A 20,997-nucleotide genomic window follows, 5' to 3' on the forward strand; every position below is an offset into this window, starting at 1 on the left:
TCAAATACTTTTTGAAATTTATTTTATCATGAATTTTCCCAGTTGCATCCCAAGATAAAACTCACCTATAGGCTCTAGGCTCTGTTTAAAGAAAAACAATAATAAAATAAAATGGAGGGAGGGAGAGAAGGAGGGAAGAAAAACAGGAACTGAGATGAAATATCCTAAAGTTATTAACATAGCACTGAATTTTTCTCATCTTAGAGTTTCCTGAGATTTCTTTTGGCTTTATGTGTGAATTAAAATCCCCTGGAGAAGGAAATGGCTACCAATTCCAGTATTCTTGCCTGGAAAATTCCATGGACAGAGGAGCCGGGCGGGCTTCAATCCGTGGGGTTGCAAAGAGTCTGACATGACTGAGTAACAGTAACTACTAAAAAGGGTATCTAGTTTCCAAACAAATCAATTAAGAGTCTACCTAGGTTTAAAAAAAAAAAGTTTCAAAAACTGAGGGGTTTAGAAACTGTTTCTTAGCTCTTCTTGAAGAAACTAAACTCAAAAGGCAAAATTGAAACCTCCTGGTGGTACAAGATATAAGAATCTACCTGCAAATGCAGGGGACATGGGGTCAATCCCTGGTCTGGGAAGATGTCACATGCCGAGGGGCAACTAAGCCTGTGTGTCACAACTACCAAGCCCATGGTCAGGAGCTCGGGAGCCACAACTACTGAGCCTGCGTGCTGCAACTACTGAAGCCTGTGCACCTAGAACCTGCGCTCTGTAACAAGAGAAGCCACCACAATGAGAAGCTTGTGCCCCACAATGAAGAGCAGACCCTGCTGACCGCAACTAGAGAAAGCCTGCATGCAGCAAGGAAGACCTAGTGCAACCAAAAAATATATATATATAAATGGAAAACTCCTGGGTATGATTACAAATACGCAGGGAGACAAAGGTAGAAGCTGGTGAAGGCACAGATTACTAGTTACCCTAACTCAGGAGGACTGCTAGCCCAACCAGGGCCATGGCCCAGGAAAGCCCTGCAGAGGAGAATCACACCAAAAAGCAACAAATGACACCTGATATCAATTACTCTCTGGACGCCTTCTCTTCATTTTAGAAAGTGTCTGTTGAGTGCAATTTAAAATCACTCAAGTGTCAAATCTTAGGCTGTTTCAAGTGAGTTAACTGTGACTTCTCTGAAATTCCTAGTAACTACTATATTATAAAAGTTGAGTCTGGAATAAGCCATAATGAAAAAGAATAGAAAAAAAGTGTGTGTGTGTATGTATGTGTATGTATATATATATATAACTGAGTCACTTCTTTGTACACCAGAAACTAACACAACATTGTAAACCAACTCTGTATCAATTTAAAAAACTGAGTCACATTATTAAACCATACTTCCCTGAGTGGCTCAGACTGTAAGGAGTCTGCTTGCAATTCCAGAGACCTGGGTTTGATCCCTGGATCAGGAAGATCCCCAGAAGGAAATGGCAACCCACTCCAGTATTCTTGCCTGGAGAATCCCCATGGACACAGGAGCCTAGCAGACTACAGTCCATTGGGTCACAGAGAGTCAGATACCATTGAGTGATTAAGACTTTCACTTTCATTAAACCATACAGCCCCTTAGTCAACTACTTTTTGTTCCCAAAACTGACATTCAGTACCTTAGAAACTTGGAAGAAAAGCTATGACAAACCTAGACAGCATATTAAAAAGCAAAGACATCACATTGCCATCAAAGGTCTGTGTACTCAAAGCTATGGTTTTTCCAGTAGGTATGCATGGATGTGAGAGTCGGAATATAAAGAAAGCTGAGTGCCAAAGAACAGATGCTTTCGAGTTGTGGTGCTGGAGAAGACTCTTGCGTGTCCCTTGGACAACAGGAGATCAAACCAGTCAATCCAAAAGGAAATCAGTCCTGAATATTCATTAGAAGGACTGATGCTGAAGCTCCAATACTTTGGCCACCTGATGCAAACAGCCAACTTATTGGAAAAGACCTTGATGCTGGGAAAGACTGAGGGCCTAAGAAGGGGGCAAAAGAGGATGAGATGGTTGGATTGCATCACCAACTCAATGGACATGAGTTTAAGCAAACACCATGAGACAGTGAAGGACAAGGGAACCTGGTGTGCTGCAGTCCATGGAGTGGAAAAGAGTCGGACACAACTTAGCGACTGAACAATGAACACTTAGAAAAACTAAATGTTCACAGTCCAAAAAGGACAAAAAGGTCAGAAACCTGATTATAGGAGAGTTGTGTGCTCTTAGTTTACTGGGGAAGTCAGGATGAGGATGGACCACTCCCATGGCAGAGCTGGCATCCTCCACGCCCCCGCCCACGTTGCTCCCTCTGCACAGGAAGTACCAACCATGCCAGCCTCAAAAGGAGGAGATAATGAAGATGCCCCAATGCTGTATCTCCCAGGACTTGGCTGGACAACTTGGGGAGAGCTTTGCTCCCTGCTTAAGTGGTTTTATTATGCTCTTTTTCAAAGCAGGAAGATAGAAATTCAGGGAACCTGGCATTTTCCTACCTGATCATTGTTTTTTAGAAGATAAAACTCGGGCATTTAAACGGGGATATAGAAGAGGGTTCTATGGTTATCTAGTAAAGATCACTCTTAGAGCTGGGAAAAAGGAAAAGTGATCCTAAATGACCACAGGTTGATTTTCTCTTTCTCCAGTCTCTGACTTAGTGCCACAGTGAATGCTTCATTTATTTTTCGAGGAAGATAGAACTGCCTAAATGTGATGGAAAATGTTCATTATATGACTTGGATCTCTGATCTTCTGAACCATCCAAATAAGCAATTACCTTGAGGAATCCCCAAATAAAACTACAGTATGAATTCATGAATCAAGAAAGTGCAGCTAATTTGCATAATGAGGCTTTAGAGAATGAGGAGATATATATCTGATACAATTCTAAAAGTATAATCCCATCATTTACTGAGCAAAAACAGAGAAGGAGAGAGAGTGAAATGGCTTTGTATGATCTACTTTTAGCCGACAGTTCAGCTACACAAAATATAGTCACAATATTTCCTATACTACTAAGACACATCAGTATAATAGAGAAGGGAAAAGAAAACAGGACTCAGATGGAAGGAAACCAGACAATAAAGCAGATGGATTGAGCTCTTCAAGTCCATGCTAGCACAGAATGCAATTAAACAAAGGCTAATTAAACAAAGAATATGGTTTTATTAAAATCACAATGGTTAATAGCCTAGGTAGACCCACTAGATCCTTCACTGTAAAAACTGCCCAGGTTTACAGCCCAAATTAAAAATGTAATCTCACACTATGAGAAGTATGCCTTTAAACTGTTTCTAAGATAGCAAAGAAAATAAATGTTCCAAATAGCATCAAAATAAAAGGAGGTACATTACGTTCCTTATATGCATTGCACACAAAAATTTTTTAAATAATCAGTGTCTACCTTTTAATTATTATTTCAATCCCAGGATTTGAAAAACAATGCAAAGTACTATTACAAGAGAATGGGATAATGAATTCAAAAATTATGGATTACTGCATTTTTTTAACTAACAGGTTAAAAGCCCAGGGATTTGATTGACGATCCTTGAGAACAAAAAAAGGAGGGGGCTTCTTGGTGGCTCAAATGGTAAAGGATCTGCCTGCAATGCAGGAGACTTGGGTTCGATCCCTGGGTCGGGAAGATCCCCTGGAGAAAGAAATGGCAACCCACTCCAGTATTTTTGCCTGGAGAATTCCATGGACAGAGGAGCCTGGCAGGCTATAGACCATGGGCTCTCAAAGAGTTGGACACGACTGAGCAACTACCAGTTTCACTAGAAGAAAAAAAGACCATCTGTGATTTTCTTGGTTCACACATGCCTTTCCTACTAACTGTGAGTGGAATTCTAGTTTCCCCATGACCTGTTCTGCTGGGCTGAGTCTCTTTCTCCACTGAATCCTCAGGACACTGGGTCTAGACGCATTTTACAAGGCATCACAGTGGTGCCCAAGCCTCATCTCCTTTCTGGACCAAGGTCCTGGAGGACAGGCTCTGAGGGTGATTCCTGCTGGATGTCCCCTGGTGCCCGGCCCTTGCTGGGAAGCCCAAGCGACCTCCCGCTGAATGAACGCAGGATTAAGTGAATGCGTATCCTGACAAATGTCTACCTGGCAGGCGCTACCCCATTCCTCTACATTGCATGAGCACTGTGTTGTTTCTTTCGGTTAATGATATAGACAAACTGAATTAAGTGATGTTTCCTGCAAAGATTTTTTTTTAATTTCGTATGAGCTAAAACTGTGATGAACCACTGAGACCAGAGTAGCCTCAAAATTGCGCAACTGACTATACTGTGGAGCTCTGATGAATACATGGGAGCCAACCCTTGGTAGAGGTGCACTTCCAGAGGCAGCCACGGACCTTGGAGCCTCATCTGGTGCGTGCTCAGTCGTGTCTGACTCTGTGACCCCATGGACTGCAGCTCACCAGGCTCCTCTGTCCGTGGGATTTTCCAGGCAAGAACACTGAAGTGTGTTGCCATTTCCTTCTCCAGGGGATTTTCCCAACCCAGGGATCAAACCTGTGTCTCCTGCACTGGCAGGTGAATTCCTTACCACTGAGCCATCAGGGAAGCCTCAATCTGGAGCCACTGTCAATTATTTAGATATTTGCCTCTAGTCATTCCACCAATGACCATCTTAGGGCTGATAGTACGGCTCACCTAACCACTGTGAAATACATGGGTAGACCCTGTCTAATTGATTCTAGATGAGCTGGGCCTGACACCTGGGTCTGGGAGACTCCACTTTCATAAAGTAGATAGTACATTCACTATAGAAAGAAGTTATGAGTGACTAAAAGGGGCAATGTGACCACCAGCTTCCACTTACAGTCATCATTCCTCCATGTATGAAATGTAAACAGTACCTCTCATAGTTTACTCAGATTCTAAAAGAATCTTTGCCAGGGGAGGGGAGGAGAGGGGGAAAGAGAGTACAAACGAATTCCCTGCTGTGTTCCATGTTTTTTTTAATCCTCTCTGATTGCACTGAGAGTCTAGAGAAAATTAACTGGAAGAAAAGATCATAAGCATGTTAATAACTTATTCCAGTTTATTCTGTTTAATTATTATTAGGTTAAAAAGTAGTTAAGGCCTAACCCACTTCTACGCAGAGCATAAAGATCTTCGTGGGGCTCGTTGCCTCAAAGAACTGAAAGAGGCTGCAGCTCAGAGGAAGGAGGAGCAGGGAGAGAATTGCTTTAGAGACACGGAAACCAACAAGGGGTGTGCCAGCCTGACCCACAGCTGTTAACTCCACAAGGGGTCCTCTGCCACTGTCCCCAAATCCCACCCTACTGTGGACCAATTTGATAATGAAGAAACAAAGAGCCAACAAAAGCAACTAACAGAATAGGATGGTCAAAAAAAAAAAATATCATCCTGCAGCAAACAGATCTCTTCAATGGATTTGCTTTGACCCCTTCTTTTACAAGCAACCCCACTGAAAATAAGCTAGAACAAAGAGGATTCGTTATGCACAGCCATAAAGATCTCCAGGGCATGCCACATCCATAATTCATGATGCAAACCCAGCGCCATCAGCATCGTTTATCCTTTCAATATTTTAAAGTGGTGAAAGGTTGCTGGATATTTATAAAGTCGCTGATTCTTACAGGATCCTTCCAAATTGAAGAACAAGTGGGGAACTTTATTCTTCTGCAAATGACATTATTTACAAACCTAAGACTATAAATCTACTAGAATTCACTTGGTATCCATCACAGGAGGGTGACTAGACGGCCCTCCTAAACCAATTAAGCCAGCAGGCAGCATACACATATCAGTTCTGTTGAAATTAATCTTATCAAATAGCTTCTGCTTTCTCTTTTAAAAATGAACGCCCCAGTTTTCTTCTCATTACAGTTAAAATCCACCCCATCCAATACAACCAGATCAAAGAGACATGCTTTCCTCCTCCTAGACTGGAAAAGTGAGGCCCAGAGAGCTACTTAGCTAGCTCAAGATCTCCCAGTCAGGCAGAGAAGCCCTCATTAACACCCTGGCCTGTTTCCTTCATTCCCAGAGACCTGCCTGAGAGCCCGTATCATATAACACAGAGTCTGAATGACCTCAAGAGTGATCCCCTGACTCCATTCCCACTCCATTCAAGTCCATCTTCCATACCGCTGCCCTGAGTGGTCTTACAAAAACTAAACTTGACACTGCATCTATTTGACCCTTCAATATGTCCTTCTCATCCTAGTGGGGAAAAAAAAAAATCATCAAATCAAATCAAAATATTTCAGCTTTCTATCAAGCTGCCAAGAATTCTGCCAAGAAGTTTAGCTAATCAGGTAGACAGGCTAAAAAAATATTGACATGGCAAGTACACTGATAAGCGAAAGAGCTGACTTCTCGTCCCCATTCTGACTCCACTGCACTTCAGTGGACCTGGTGGTTTGCAAAGTCCCCCAGCATCACCTCCACTCAGCTAGAGACCTGCTCCCATCCATCCAACGCCACCCACAAGGCCCCTCCCATCCTCAAGCGCCTCCTGGCCCTTGGAGATCTTTTTATCCCAGCATTTATTGCAGCACTGCAACTGTCCGTTTAAAATGTGCACCACTTTCCTAAACCACTGCTTCCTCTTCACCCCGGGCTCCCCATCACCTGCCTTATCGTCATGGCAGAGTCCCAGTTAGTGCAAAGAGTCTGACACTGCAGATTTAGACACATATCTTTCACATACATTATTTCATTTTTCATTCAACCAACTGTCTGTTTTTGGCAGGTGGGCCCTGCCACATACTGGGTGCACTTGGTCACATTCTTCAGCCCCCATCCCTGTGCCTCGGTGTCCCTCCCTGTAATCAGGGATCACCAGTTAACATTTACTGAGCGTTCACTACATGGTAGAAACTACCCTGGACCCTTGGCATGCATGAGGTCATTTAATCCTCACAACATGTGAGGCGGCTGAGCAAATGCTTAGGAAGTGTCAGATTATTTTTCCTCATTCACAGATGAAGAAACTGAGGTTCAGGGTGGCATCCCCAAGGTATGGGCTTCTTTCCTCCCTAATCCACTGGCTTTAAAATGTAAAAGACACCGGCCTCTTTTTTTCTCTGATGCTGGTATAGCTTAACACAAGGAAGCTGCCTGGCAATATGCATATCTAGCTGTGGCTAAAGGGACATTTTTCCAATATCACCCTCCAGCAGCAGCTATGTAGACCCCTCGGGATAAAGATCTGTCCCGTTGGAGAAATTAGCTAAGTCGGTGGAGGAGGAAGCAGAAAGGTATTTGAAGTAGCACACACCCAGATTCCGAGCATTATCAAATCACCAGCACGATGTGAGTGCCTGCACCCTTAGAAGGCGAGAGAGCATGTTTGCCGCATGGACGGAAACAAAGCTACCGATACGCCACCAGATTCTTCAAAAGCAAATATTTGTCTACAGCCAGAGAACCAGGATTCTTTTCTAACAAAGAACAATGTACACCATTCTAATTCCAGACTCTTCCTCCTGCTCTCTGATTTCAATGGAGACTCCCCCCAACGAATAAACGTGTCTTGAGTCCCAGCTGGCACAATGAATCAGAAGATTTATGGACCGTAAAAAGGGATGACACCAGTGGTCCAACCTTCATGGAACACCTGGGGCTGTGTATGCAGCAGCTTTTCAATTCCTGGAAACTGTCACCTGTCTTGCTGGCTCCACAAGAGAATTTAACAGCCCTGGTAATCAACAAGATGCGACCATGCCTGCTATTTGAACGAGCTTTTAATGCTGTGCCCCATCGCACAGACAAAGCTCACAGATGCTTCAACAGTTTTCAAGAAGCGGGTGAGAGGCAAACACAGACCCGATAAGCTCTGTGGGGCTACAGGAACACCTGACCCAAAAGCCCCAAAGGCAAATTCTTAGAACGACCAAACAGAACACTAGGGAATTTTCCTCCTCTCTACACCAAGGGAAAAAAGATGGAAACAAGGGACCAGCCAGGGAGGATGCACATTACAGTATACAGTAACCAGAGGGCCAGCACATATCTTTTTCCTAAGAAGAAAAGGCATACATAGGGGCAGAGGTTTAATAAAAGAAATGAATTCGAAAGAACACCTGCCCCAAGCTAAAGCAGGGCACGACCAGGACCGTGCCAGTCACTAGCCATCTGGGGGCGAGTGGTGTCAGCAGAGGGGACACATGCATCCTCTTGTGGGGGCCTGGCATATCATTTTTTGCTTCTGTAATCTGGACACAAAATGGCCCAGCTCTCAGCAGACCAGTGAGCTGCTTGGGGGCATCACGAGTTCTAGAAAAATTCATATCTTGCTTTTTAGCTCTTCCCCACATGATTCATAAACTTCAGTTCATGGGGTCCATGAACACGACTGAGCGACTGAACAAGTGATTCATAATCAAACAAACCCCCTAAATCAAAGACACCCCAGCTATGCCATGTCGATGTGCAGCTAAGGTGAGTCAAGGTCATCCCAGTGAATATATATGCTTCGGTAAGAAAATGTGGTTTCCTTTTCCCCACCAAGCTGTCTGCACTGATTTAGACATTTCCTGTAGGAGGGAGGATTTTTAAGACCAAACACTTCAATGAACCCTGTGTACAATCTCTTTTCCCCAAAAACCTGACTGGTGATGATTTTGTTTGCTTTAAGCAAAACGTACAGCTAAATAGCTTTTAAACACATAAGTCACTCTACCAGAATTTGTTTACTGTTCTTCCACATCAAACACATTTTAGTGGGCTGGATTAGACCCATTCTTTATTCATGACACATACACAAACAGTTCGGATAATCTCTTAAATTTTGGTCCCTTACTATGACACACACACAAACAGTTCGGATAATCTCTTAAATTTTGGACCCCTACTAGTCCCAGGATAAAATATCCAGGCACATCTCTGAATAACACACCAAGCTGAGGGCAAGCAAATACAATGGTATGGAACTCTGGGGCTAGTTACAGGGCACACATGAAAACTGCTCCGCTGGCCCAGGTGCACTGGCCTTTAGATGGTAGTTGTGATAGAAAAGTAGAAGCAATGTTTTGAGCCAATGAGATATGATTTATTATCCTTTATTTTTCATTAACATCCCCCAACGATGCAGCACTATTCTTGCTACCACTGTCTTATTTTGATCAGTGGTATATTTATCTGTAGACATGGAAGATTTGTAATTATTGTGATGTCTAAACATTACATCACATTATAAAGGATGAATTAGGCTGGTACATGCGTAATTACGTTGCAAACAATGGTATTCCAATAGGCATCACAGAAGCCAATTAAAAAAGATTACCCTCATTTTAAATCACAGAGTTAAGTTTTTATAATTCCCCAGCCCCCCTTTTAAGTCCCACCATGTGACTGAGAGATTTGTCTTTTTCTAATTGCATCCCGACAGTGTCCTGAGCACAAAGAGGGATCACCAACCCTGAAGGAAATAAAACTGAGTATTTCCCAAAATTCTGGAAAGGGAGAACTTAGTTTAAAAACTATAAAATAATCTGAAAAGAATCAAAGGTCTGTCAATATAGGACTAACTAAACAGTGCATCCATCGGTAGAACATTATATATACATACACACACGAACACACACAAGCACAATAGGTTTGTAATTTCCCATATGGAGACATGTCCAAAATATATTTTAAGTGACTAAAAGCAAGGTGCAGAATAATGAATACAGTATGATCTCTTTCTGGTTAAAATATATGCAAATATATGTTTTATCTTCCTTGAAAGCAGTAACTAGAAATAGTTTAAAGATAAGAAAGGGGGCTGAAAGGGGCTTTTGCTTTTGAATATGCCATCCATGTGCAGGTATTACTTTTTTATTGGCAGTAGAGGTTATATAGGTAGACAATTATGGTTCACTGTGTGGTCCCTCCTATTCTATTTAGAAAACTAATAATGGTATTTCATTTAATCACAAAGGAAGTCCTCAATTCATTGTATCAAATGAAATTTTTTAAATATCAAAAAGGCAAACAAGCCAGAAAACAACACCATAAGTACAACGGGGTTCAGGGCAGGCCACCCCAAAATGCGCCACAGTGACATATAATTTTGAATTAAAAGTTACTTAAGAAACAGCCAATGCAAGGACACTCTGACCCTCCTTTGTCCTTCCTGAAAGTAGGATATAAATCTCCCAGGTGAAAGGTGCCCACCTGTATCAGGAAGTAAAGAGATATTTTTATCACTGGAGATAGGGAACTCGGGGTAGAGAAGGAGTATAAACAAACTCTACTTAGTTTTATCATGAATTAGTGCTGAAGCCTTAAGCCTGTCTTGTCAGTTCTTCACAAATTTGTTTCCTTGTCTAAAAAATATATAAACAGCCGGCTTTGGTTACCTCTTGGATTCCATATCTATAAGATCTCTGTCCTTATGAAATTAAATTTGATTTTTTCCTCCTATTAATCTGCCATGTGTCAATTTAACTACTAGACCAGTCAAAGCAACCAAGATGGGTAGAGGGGAATGTTCCCCTCCCTGACAGTTTGATAGACAAAAGGTTACCATCCTTCATATATAGTTAATATAAGCTGAAATCTGTGATTATAAGAAATCACTGTGATTTAAAAAATATATATATCAATTATCAACAAGATGATCCCAAAAGGCATGATCAGACAATCCACAGAGAAAGCAACACAATAGGTAACATTCATTTAAGAAAATAAGCATGTACTCTAATTAAAAATCTGATATATCGGTGATATATTGCCTCCCATTCATTGTTAGTGTATTTTTAAGATGATGCCCAATGCTGAGGAAATGCAGTGAAATCAATCTAGCATCCCATGCAGGCAGCACAGTATTTCCCAAATGAAAAGCAACGTAAGCATGTATTGAACATTAGGCATTCTTTGCCTTTGACTCATTGAGTTCGCTTCTAGAATTACTGCCCAAATAAGAGCCTTTATACAGAAGTACAGTCATCAAAGAATTACTCATAACAACAAAACTTGAAACTACTCAAGTGTTTAATGGTTAAATAAACAAAGGTAAAAATCTCCTTGATGTACTATTATGCAAGCATTTATAATTACCATGTAGCTACTAATAATATGAAACCATACTCATGGTAGCTAAGGTTAAGAAAGTTATTATTTACACAACATGATTATCACTATTATCACTAGACATTTTAATGGGCTTCCCTGGTGGCTCAGATGGTAAAGAATCCGCCTGCAATGTAGGAGACCTGGGTTCAATCCCTGGGCTGGGAAGATCCCCTGGAGGAGGGCATGGCAACCCACTCCTGTATTCTTGCCTGAAGAATCTCCATGGATAGAGGAGCCTGGCAGGCTACAGTCCATGAGGTCACATAGAGTCAGACACGACTGGCGACTAAGCACAACACATATATTTTAATAAACCTAAAGTTAAAGGGAAAAAGTTGAAAAAAAATAAAGCAAAATGTGTAATTACATTAGATACCAACATGACTATAGTTTTTCCTCTTCACACTTCAAGATTGTAAATATTTTAATAATAAGAAAAATGCATTTTGAAAAGAGTACGAATACAAATCACACTGTACTATGGTCCTAAGAAAAAGACGAGCTTTATCCATAAGCTGATCTGATTTCCAAATAGATCTTTAGGATTTCCAAGTAGATCTTTCTGGAATAATGGTAGAAACAGCAGAAGCTAATACCTATGGGATTCCTGCCACAAGTCAAGTGTCATTCAAAGCATTTGACTTGTATTAACTCAATCTGCATGGTCAGCCTATGAGACAGAAACTATTATGACATCCAAAGTCACACAGCTAGACGTGGTGGACCAAGGATTTGAACCCAGCAGGATCTCAAGAGTCCTTGCAAATAACCAACATAATACTTCCATTTTAAAACATAACACATGCATCCAACCAGGGCTGGCGATCTGTTTCACCCTTGATAGTATACTTGTTTCAATGCTATTCTCTCAGAACATCCCACCCTCGCCTTCTCCCACAGAGTCCAAAAGTCTGTTCTGTACATCTGTGTCTCTTTTTCTGTTTTGCATATAGGGTTATCGTTACCATCTTTTTAAATTCCATATATATGCATTAGTATACTGTATTGGTCTTTATCTTTCTGGCTTACTTCACTCTGTATAATGGGCTCCGGTTTCATCCATCTCATTAGAACTGATTCAAATGAATTCTTTTTAATGGCTGGGAGTGGGGATCGGGATGGGGAAACACATGTAGATCCATGACTGATTCATGTCAATGTATGGCAAAAACCACTACAATATTGTAAAGTAATTAGCCTCCAACTAATAAAAATAAATGAAAAAAAACAAACAAAAAAACGCAACACAAAATTCCAAGGGTTTCAAGCAAGATATTAAGCAAATATAAACAAAATTAAGTTTTTTAACATCTTGCACTTCCTAGGATTTTAATTAAAATGTAACTAAGTATACTTTGATAAATTGAGAGGCACAGGGAGACACACTCCAATGGGGATATATAGAAAGGTGCAAAAAAAAAAAAAATGCCATCACAGGGTGATAAGTGAAATCCGAACAAATGAAGGGCATAAAATATGCTACTCCATCAGAGCAAAATTATTTAAAAAAATGGTATTTTCAGTCAGTCTGCAGTGTGACAAGAAAGCCTGAAATAAAGACAGGAAACAGTCCACAATAAATTGTGTTACAGCCAAATTCGCCTTTATCGCAAGATCTGTTATGGTAAGATTTCAAGTCAGGAAAATCGATGTTCTGGATACATTCCTAGGGATCACAGAGGCATGTGGCCATCTGGCTGGGGGACCAGCCAACGTCCATGTTCTCTCTGGACTCAGGCACGGAGAACGGGGTTGGGGCATGCTGAACTGGGGATCACACAGGACAGGAGCTCTGTCAGCCCAGCAGTGACTATGAGTCTGAGCAAATCATCTGAAACCACCCTTAGGTCCTCCGAGCCATAAATCCCCTCCATGGTCTCAGCAGAGCCCCGTCTGATGGACAAGGAATGAGCGAGGGCAGTGTTTCCGAAACTCTAGTTCCTGGGCCAGTGGTGGCCACTGGCAAACTCTGACCAGGCCATAAATGAAACTTAACAGCGAGAAGCCTCCTTTATGACCACTGCTAACTGCTTTTGGGCACACACACCCACCCCAAGGCATTGCCTGCTAATCTATCTGAATGCCCTCCACCTTTTTAAGAGCCTTTCTAATTTAAAATACCCTTTCCCACTCCCCCACGGCTGACTGGGAGGGGCAATCTTGCACTGAGGGGAAGGGCAGCCCTTTTAGGAACCCCTCTGAGACCTCACCTGTCCCCAGCACCTGACCGTGACCTCTGCTGACCTCTGTGCGGCAGGTCTATGCCTCATCCGACCCCGTATGTCCAACACTGAGACTGTGGCCAGCATGCAGTAACACAGAACGGACATTCAGGAAAGAGGAGGACAGAGGTGAGCCTGTGGGTCCTGGGGGGCAGTGGGTAACCCAACCTCGAGGAGCAGGGTGGGAGAGTGAGTGGGAGCAGAGGTCGAGGCTGAAATCCCAGGGTGTTCTAATTCTAGGGAACCCAACCCTGTGAACCTCAATTTCTCCCCCTGAAAGTCAGGACAGTGATAATACCAACCCTCTAGAGCTGCTGGAAAAATTTAATGACATCACCCATAAGAAGTACTTCGCATGGTCTCTAGAACCTAAGAGGAATTCAAGAGTGTTACTGACTCTCATATTTTCTCCCAACTCTGTATCCCCAGAGTGACTGATGTGATGATTAATATAACAACAACCTCTATGCCATGAAAAATAAGAATCCCCTGGAAACGACAACAAAGTGAGGAGTCAAACAAGTATATCTAAGAGAAATATTATTTTTTTATTTTACATTTCCTTACCCATTAGCTTTTTTAAACTTGATCTTTTCAAAAGAAAAAAAAAGAAGGAAAGAAAAGAAAGGAAGGCTTGTTCTGCTACCCTCAAGTTCACTGCTACTGTAACAGGGTACTAATACAATGTCAAGATCACATGCTTCATTTCAGAAGTGGAGAGGATCTAGGAAAATTAATTCTTTAAATTCTGTCAACATTTAATAGCCTACAAGTAGAAAACCACCCCAACAAAGCATTCCTTAACAAAGACATCTCTAAGCAGCAGCCATATATTTTTTAACATGACAGTATCCAATTTAATTTAGACTGTCTTTGGAGGCGGTGTTCACGCAGTCTTTGGGGTTCAGAAATCACTGCTGATGTCAATTTGTCTCAAAACAGAAGCAAATCCACAAATAACTCTGAGAAATGTAAAAGATTCCTGAAGAGGAGGCATTTTCCCTCCTCAAAAAAGCTGATTCGTTTTGGAAGTTTTGAGAAACCCTCAGATACAATGCCTTTTCGTTTTTCAGCATCCTCTCAAGACCTGTCTGAGATTTCTTGCAAACAAGTGACCTAAACTATAAATAACTGCAAAGAATGACTATGTCAAGCAAAGTTAAAATTATACCCAAGTTTTCCTCCATATGACATTTCCTTCTAGAAAATTAGAAACCTGTGTTGTTTAGTCATTCCTTGCACATGCAATGAAATTTCTTCATATATGATCAGATTCCACATGCACAAAAGTCAACAATTACACCAACTGAAATCCCATCTTGATTCCTCATGAACCAGGCCAGGTATTTTTTTATTCCCTTAAAAATCCTAATTTGGCACAGACTTCCATATACAGCAGGTACTCAACAGTGATTGATGACAGCATCTAGCTCATAAACTTATGATACACTTGTCTGTCATTGGTAACGACCTAATTTTGAATGAATGCAATCCTCATCCCCTTAACCCTCATATATGCCAACAGCCTTGCCAATCCTGCCAGAGCTCTACTCAAAATCTATGCGGGGAAAAAGCACCGTCCAGAAGACAGTAATTACATGGTACTTCTGTGCGCTCCTCACCTACATGTCCTTCGTGCGTCAGTCCCCCATTAAACCTCACATGCACAAAACAGACCGGAAGGCTCCTCTCATCAACACTAAGAGGAGTCTCAAGGCAGCCGTCTTAAAAGATGTCCATCAGTGTGGCATCTCAAGGCCCAGCTTAAGAATCCCTTCTCAAGTCACGCCTTAGAAAGACAGTTGCCACAAAGAACCTGGCGAAAGAATCCCAGACCATTCATCCCAGGAAGTTACCAACCTCATCTGCTCCGTCCTTCCAGAAACACCTGCCTTACGGTTGTGGCTGCAAGGCACTGTGATTGCACTAATACCAGGGAGCTGTTCACTCAAAAATGGTTTATCTTAAATGGCATAGGTGGTCTTATTTGCAAAACAGAAATAGAGACACAGATGCAGAGAACGAACATATGGACACCAAGGGGGGAACAGGGGTGGGGTCGGGGGGCATGAATTGGGATTGACATATATACACTTTGACATATATATACACATATTGATTCTGTGCATAAAATAGATAACTAAAAAGAACCTAGCACAGGGAACTCTACTCAGCTCTATGGTGACCTAAATGAGAAAGAAACGCAAAAAAGACAGGATATATGTATATGTATAGCTGATTCACTTTGCTATACAGCAGAAACTAACACAACATTTAGAGCAACTATACTCCAATAAAAATTAATTTAAAAAAATAAAGTGGAATATAAGCTATTAAAAAAATCGTTCATTTCAAGCCTCATTCTAGATGCAAATGGGCACTGTTGTTCATGGTGTCCAGATATCATTGACGTAGCCACACTGAGACATAGGTTTTTCTGTCATCACGGTAATTTTATTGCAGCAGTGACAAGACTTGTGACCTGTTTTGCTAGGCTCATGAGTGAAAGCTGGATGGAACAAAACTTTTCAGTATTAGAAATGATGAAGGAACAATAATTTGCCAAAATAGTAAGGTACTTCCTACAACTTCCAGGGCCCTAAAGTAAATTGTGTGAAGAACTGGACCCCAAAGATTACAGATGGAGAATTTTGGAAGCAATTCCACATTCAAGTGAAGATCAAAGAAGCCCAACTCAAAAGAAGTATGGACGGACTAAAACGGTAACTGTTATCTTAGCAAAAGCTCTCTTTAAAAGGGTTATCTTGAAGACGATGACCCAAACATTGAGGAATCAAGGTGATGGGCAGTAGCAGGAATCATAACATGTGAATTCTTCAAATAAAAATTTGACTTTAAATCCTTTTGCCGGGGTTACTCATGATTTTTTTAAAAAAGAAAAACTATATTGTTTTAAAAAATGGTTAATATCACATATGTGAATTTCACCTCAATAAAAAGAAGGAGGAAGAGCAGAAGGACTGGACTCAGTAAGCCAGCCCACCCAAAAAAGCAGAAAGACATGCAAGACACAGAGAACCCTCAAAGAGCAGTCTTGATACAACTTAACACAACTTCCTTTCTCCTCCTTGACCTTCTCCCACCCACCCTTGTGCACAGATTTGCAAAAACAAAGGAAACAGATGGTATGGCCCGGGTGCCTAGGACTGCCAGTCCAGAGCAGGAAGTTCCTTCCTGAGGTGGTAAACCAGGCTCCAGGCTTGCAAAGCCCATGCAAACCTCTGCTGGATCTCACCAGGACCCGAGGGCCTCTCCCCTGCTCCCCGCTCCGGCTTTCTTTCTCCTTCTGTATACTCTACTTTTTTGTAAACAGACAGCTAAAGAGAAAGAAGTTTGCGGATGGCTTTTCACTAATTTACCCTTGGAGAAGCAAGGCATCATTATTTACATCTAAGAGATTAGGTTAAGGAAGGACAAATGAGAAAATGTTTTCTTGCTTTCAGAGCCAAATGTAAAAATAACTAAAAATTTTCTCCTCCCTCTCCGCAAATAAGTCAGCCCTGCTGGCAATGTGTCTGAGAGTTGTTACCATAGCCTGTAGTATGTGGGAACCAGCGCTGCCTTTGTTACAGCCAGCAAATCTTCCATGGTCTCCCCTGAACTTAAACCAGCAAGAACGCTGGAAGGAGCTCCTGGAAATCAACAGCACTCGGAAGAAGGCAAAACAGTGGGTACCCACGACGGCAAACCCCTTCTTTCCTGCATCACCACGTTCATTTTCCTTACCATTTGTACTTTCCCATATCTACAGGATAATGTCAAGGGAGGGTCAGGGGCTAGTTAGAAAGGAAGAGCTAAGATACTGGAGGGAGGGAAGCACCCATTGCCTCAAAGAGAGTGACTGCAAGATCAGGTGGTAGAAACTTTCTGCGGCCGTGCTTCAGTCACTTTCACATCCTGATAAGCTGACCCTTCACCACTCTTCCACCATCTCTGTAAGGATCAGGAGGATGGACACAAAGGGCAAGGACTGATGTGCCAGAAAAACCCCATGGGAAAACCATACACGCTTCTGAAAGTACACACTCTGAGAAAAAGAACATCACAAGCAACCTACAAAAAGCACTCTGCCGAGGAATAAATTAAGAAACACTAGAATTTCTTGAGTTTTTGAAAAATAACCAATCTGCTTTGAGTCCCTTCTACCTGCTCAGCCCTATGCCAGGCACCACCTGGGGAGCAGGGTGCCATCACATGAAACATCAGAGAAGTGAGGGTATAAAAACAGAACAAACCGCCATGCTGGACACAGAGGGCCTTGATGGCTTGACAAAACATGTCATCCACAGTCACAGAGAAAGAATATACGGATATCAAGGGGGAAAGGTGGGGAGGGAGGAACCGGGAGACTGGGATGGACACATATACACTATGATACTGTGAAAAAAATGGATAACTAATGAGAACCTAGTCTATTGCACAGGGAACTCTACTTAATGTACTGTGGTGACCTGAATGAGAAAGAAATCCTAATGGGAGGGGATATGTGTATATGTACAGTTGATTCCCTTTGTTTGTACAGTAGAAATATAACATTTTAAAGCAATACACTTCAGTAAAAAGTAATTAAAAAAAATAAAGACAGGTTATCATATATACCTGGAGGCTCTCTGAGATGCCTGTCAATCACTCTGGGTTCTAGAGGCCATCAGACTTGAGGCAGTAAGCCAGGACTGGAGGGTCAGCTTCCTGAGTACTGGAGCAGGACTGGAGCAGGCAGCCAAAACGAGGTCTCCCAGCCCTCCCCTCTGAAGTGAAGGGAGCCAGCTCGAGAGGACGGTAAACCCGACAGCGACCCGGCACTGGTTTTGCAATCAGAGCAGCTGAACCAGGGGGAACAGAGGCCTGGCTGAGCCTGCCCCAGGCAGAGCCTGAAACACAAACCACTCTCCTCTCCAGCCCCGGGCTTAGGCGGGCCGCGGCTGCCGCAGACAAGAGACGGCAAGCGATGAGGCCAGCACTGGTCCCCTGCTTAAAGATAAAAAGCCCTCCCTGATGGATGGATGGTCAGATCCTTAACTATAACTTCCATGGAGAGAAGCAAGTTAGTAGGTGAAGAAATCAACCAGAAATGCTCACTCCAATATCAGCAACCCCCCCTCGACCCCTGCCTCCATCACGTTCCCTAACCCCAGTACGTGGAGCAGAAGCCCCTCATTTCCTCCAGATGCTGGAAAACAACTACTTTCCCAGACAGTCTCTCGCCTGATGCTCAAAACGACCCTGTTAAGTAGACCCTATACATTTTCTAGGTGTTCAGATAAAGTAAATAGGTGAGGTTTGGGATGGACATGTACACACTGCTGTATTTAAAATGGATAACCAGCAAGGACCTAGCGTAGGGCAGAGGGAACTCTGCTCGATGTCATGTGGCAGCCTGGAAGGGAGGGGAGTTTGGGGGAGAACGGATACATGTATATGTATGGCTGAGTCCCTTTGCTATTCACCTGAAACTATCACAACATTGTTTGTTAATTGGCTATAGCCCAATACAAAATTAGTTTAAATAAAGCAGGTCGGATTTCCTGGGGAATAAGATGAACAGGTGGTAGAGGATGCACAAAACATCTGTTAACAAATTAAAAAATTCTTTCTCTAGGAAATTCTAAACTGCTTGTGCAGAGAGGAACTTGAGAGTGGATTCTAGTGTTTGAAGGAGAGGCCTCAAATATTTAAAACAATTTGAACACTCCAATGGCCTTTCAAATCTTTGAATTCTGTTATGTGGGGAGCTTCTTTCTTCCACTGCAAAATGAAGGTTTTGATTTTTACGTGAAACAAAGTCCAAGAGAGTTCAAAGAGGACTCACCACAAAAATAAAAGCCAAGTGGCATCAATATTAATAATGCCAAACTAAAGAGATATATTTAATAACCTTTGCAAAATTAAAAACAATGACTAATTCAATCCAAGCAACTAGGTCATGCTCAAATTCCAGTAAATCTAAAAGTGAGATAGAATAAGGCAAGAATTTTGCTTTGCTTCAGTGGTCAAAGTGAAGGGCCCATTCAAGGGCAAGGCTGGAACTACAGTCACAATGAGAACATCAGAGGGACAAGTGCGGGGCCAGGGAGGGGCGCTGGGACACAGGACAAAGGGAAATGACCACAAGAGTACCACCTGGGAATCTGACAGAGCATCTGAGCATCAAAGGGAAAAAAAACTTCTCATAAAGACCAGTCGTCTAGCAGACAGCTCAGAGGTTCTTACAGAAGCCGCAGAGCCTCCGGCGTGTTTCCTGCTTGGAGGAAACCGGTGAACAAGCTAACCAAAGAGATATTAGGACCTCCACAAACAGCCACACAACAAGGCAAAACCGAGGGCTTCAGAGAGGTACAGAGTGTGTAAGAAATTAAACAGGGACAAAAGGCACATGATTAGGGAGAGGCAGCAAGGTGCTGAGCCACCAAGGAATCAAAGGGATCAAATATATAAACCATCATCTACCAGTTCTCTGCCTACTGCTTTGGGTGGCTTTCCAATTATTCTTAAGAACGATCTTGAACAATTTGGAGAGTAGGATACTTCAGGCAAAATCTTACGTGGCCCAAGTTCAACTCACCAAGATGCACTCTTCCAATTGCAAAACACACAGCATGCTTTCAAACACTGAAGTGGATAGCAAAGCACTAGAATCTCACATAGGTAAATATCCCACAAGAACTTACTCTAGGCCAAGAACATTCCACCGAGTTCCCTTGTTAGAGAGGCTGTCAAGGCTGGCAGTCAAGTCAGTATCTGCAGAAGGCAGGTAAGGACTCACACCTGACACGCAGGCTGCATCCTGGGCCTCCTTTCAGCTTGCAACCATTTAAGTCCAATGAAACAAACAGGTGATTTCTCTGACACCGTGATTAGATCTTTTTTACAAGAACTTCTAAAAACAAGTGGCCAGGGGACTAAGGACTTTCCTGAATACTGCCATTTCTTTTGTAAATCAAAATAAGAAAAGAGAAATCTAGCATTATACTTCCCAAGGCCAACTACGTTAGCGCAGCTCAGGCCAGGAAATTCAGTGTCCTATGGACAGAGGCAGAGCACACACAAGAAAGAAAAGGCAACTTTGTTTCTTCCTCATAATATCAAAGGAAACACTGATTAATTTCCTATTTAATCTTAATGTCTTAAAGTTGAAAAAACTAGAGCCAGTGTTTCTTTCACCATTGTATATAAAATTGTTAGTTTACAAGAGAACTTGACACTTTAATAAAATGTAAAACTAAGTAACCAACTTTTTAAACATCTCTAAAAGCCAAAGGACTTCTTAAAGAGAGGAAAGGCTACCCAGAGATTTCAAAGGTTTCCACTGAGCTACAATACATTTTAATAAACTAGGGACTTGAGCATATTCTTAAATGTATGCATGCCTTCATTAACTGAACACCCAACGATAGAATTCTGTTCTTACATCACCTTCTAGCTTATTATTTTAGCTCTTCTCAAATCTTTCAGAATTGTGACAAATACTAACAAATGATGGCTATCACAGAAAACTATAAAAGAAGAAAATGCTTTTCCCCCTTGTTTTTTTAATGTAATAAAGGTATTATAATCATCCTTTTCCCCACTACTCTATACTCTCTGCTATGTTTGGAAGAAATATAGTCCTAAACGAAGCAAAAAAGGTAATTTCTTTCTCTGATCATAAATAAGAAATGTTCAGTCCATATTATAAAAACAGCTGATGATTTATTCCCACTCACTATTTAAGATAT

At 41.9% G+C, this 20,997-nt stretch overlaps 1 protein-coding gene and 1 non-coding gene across 3 annotated transcripts in view; one reads left to right on the top strand and one right to left on the bottom strand.

Moving 5' to 3' along the window:
• MFHAS1 (multifunctional ROCO family signaling regulator 1) overlaps positions 1–20,997 on the bottom strand; it is a 108,477-nt gene that overhangs the window by 82,682 nt on the left and 4,798 nt on the right. The window lies entirely within an intron of this gene.
• LOC122688161 lies at positions 15,616–15,747 on the top strand. The gene has a single exon (XR_006339378.1). It is a non-coding gene; the product is annotated as a small nucleolar RNA SNORA1 (small nucleolar RNA).

Source organism: Cervus elaphus, chromosome 32, assembly GCF_910594005.1.
Source record: "Cervus elaphus chromosome 32, mCerEla1.1, whole genome shotgun sequence".
In the NCBI taxonomy this organism is placed as follows: domain Eukaryota; kingdom Metazoa; phylum Chordata; class Mammalia; order Artiodactyla; family Cervidae; genus Cervus; species Cervus elaphus.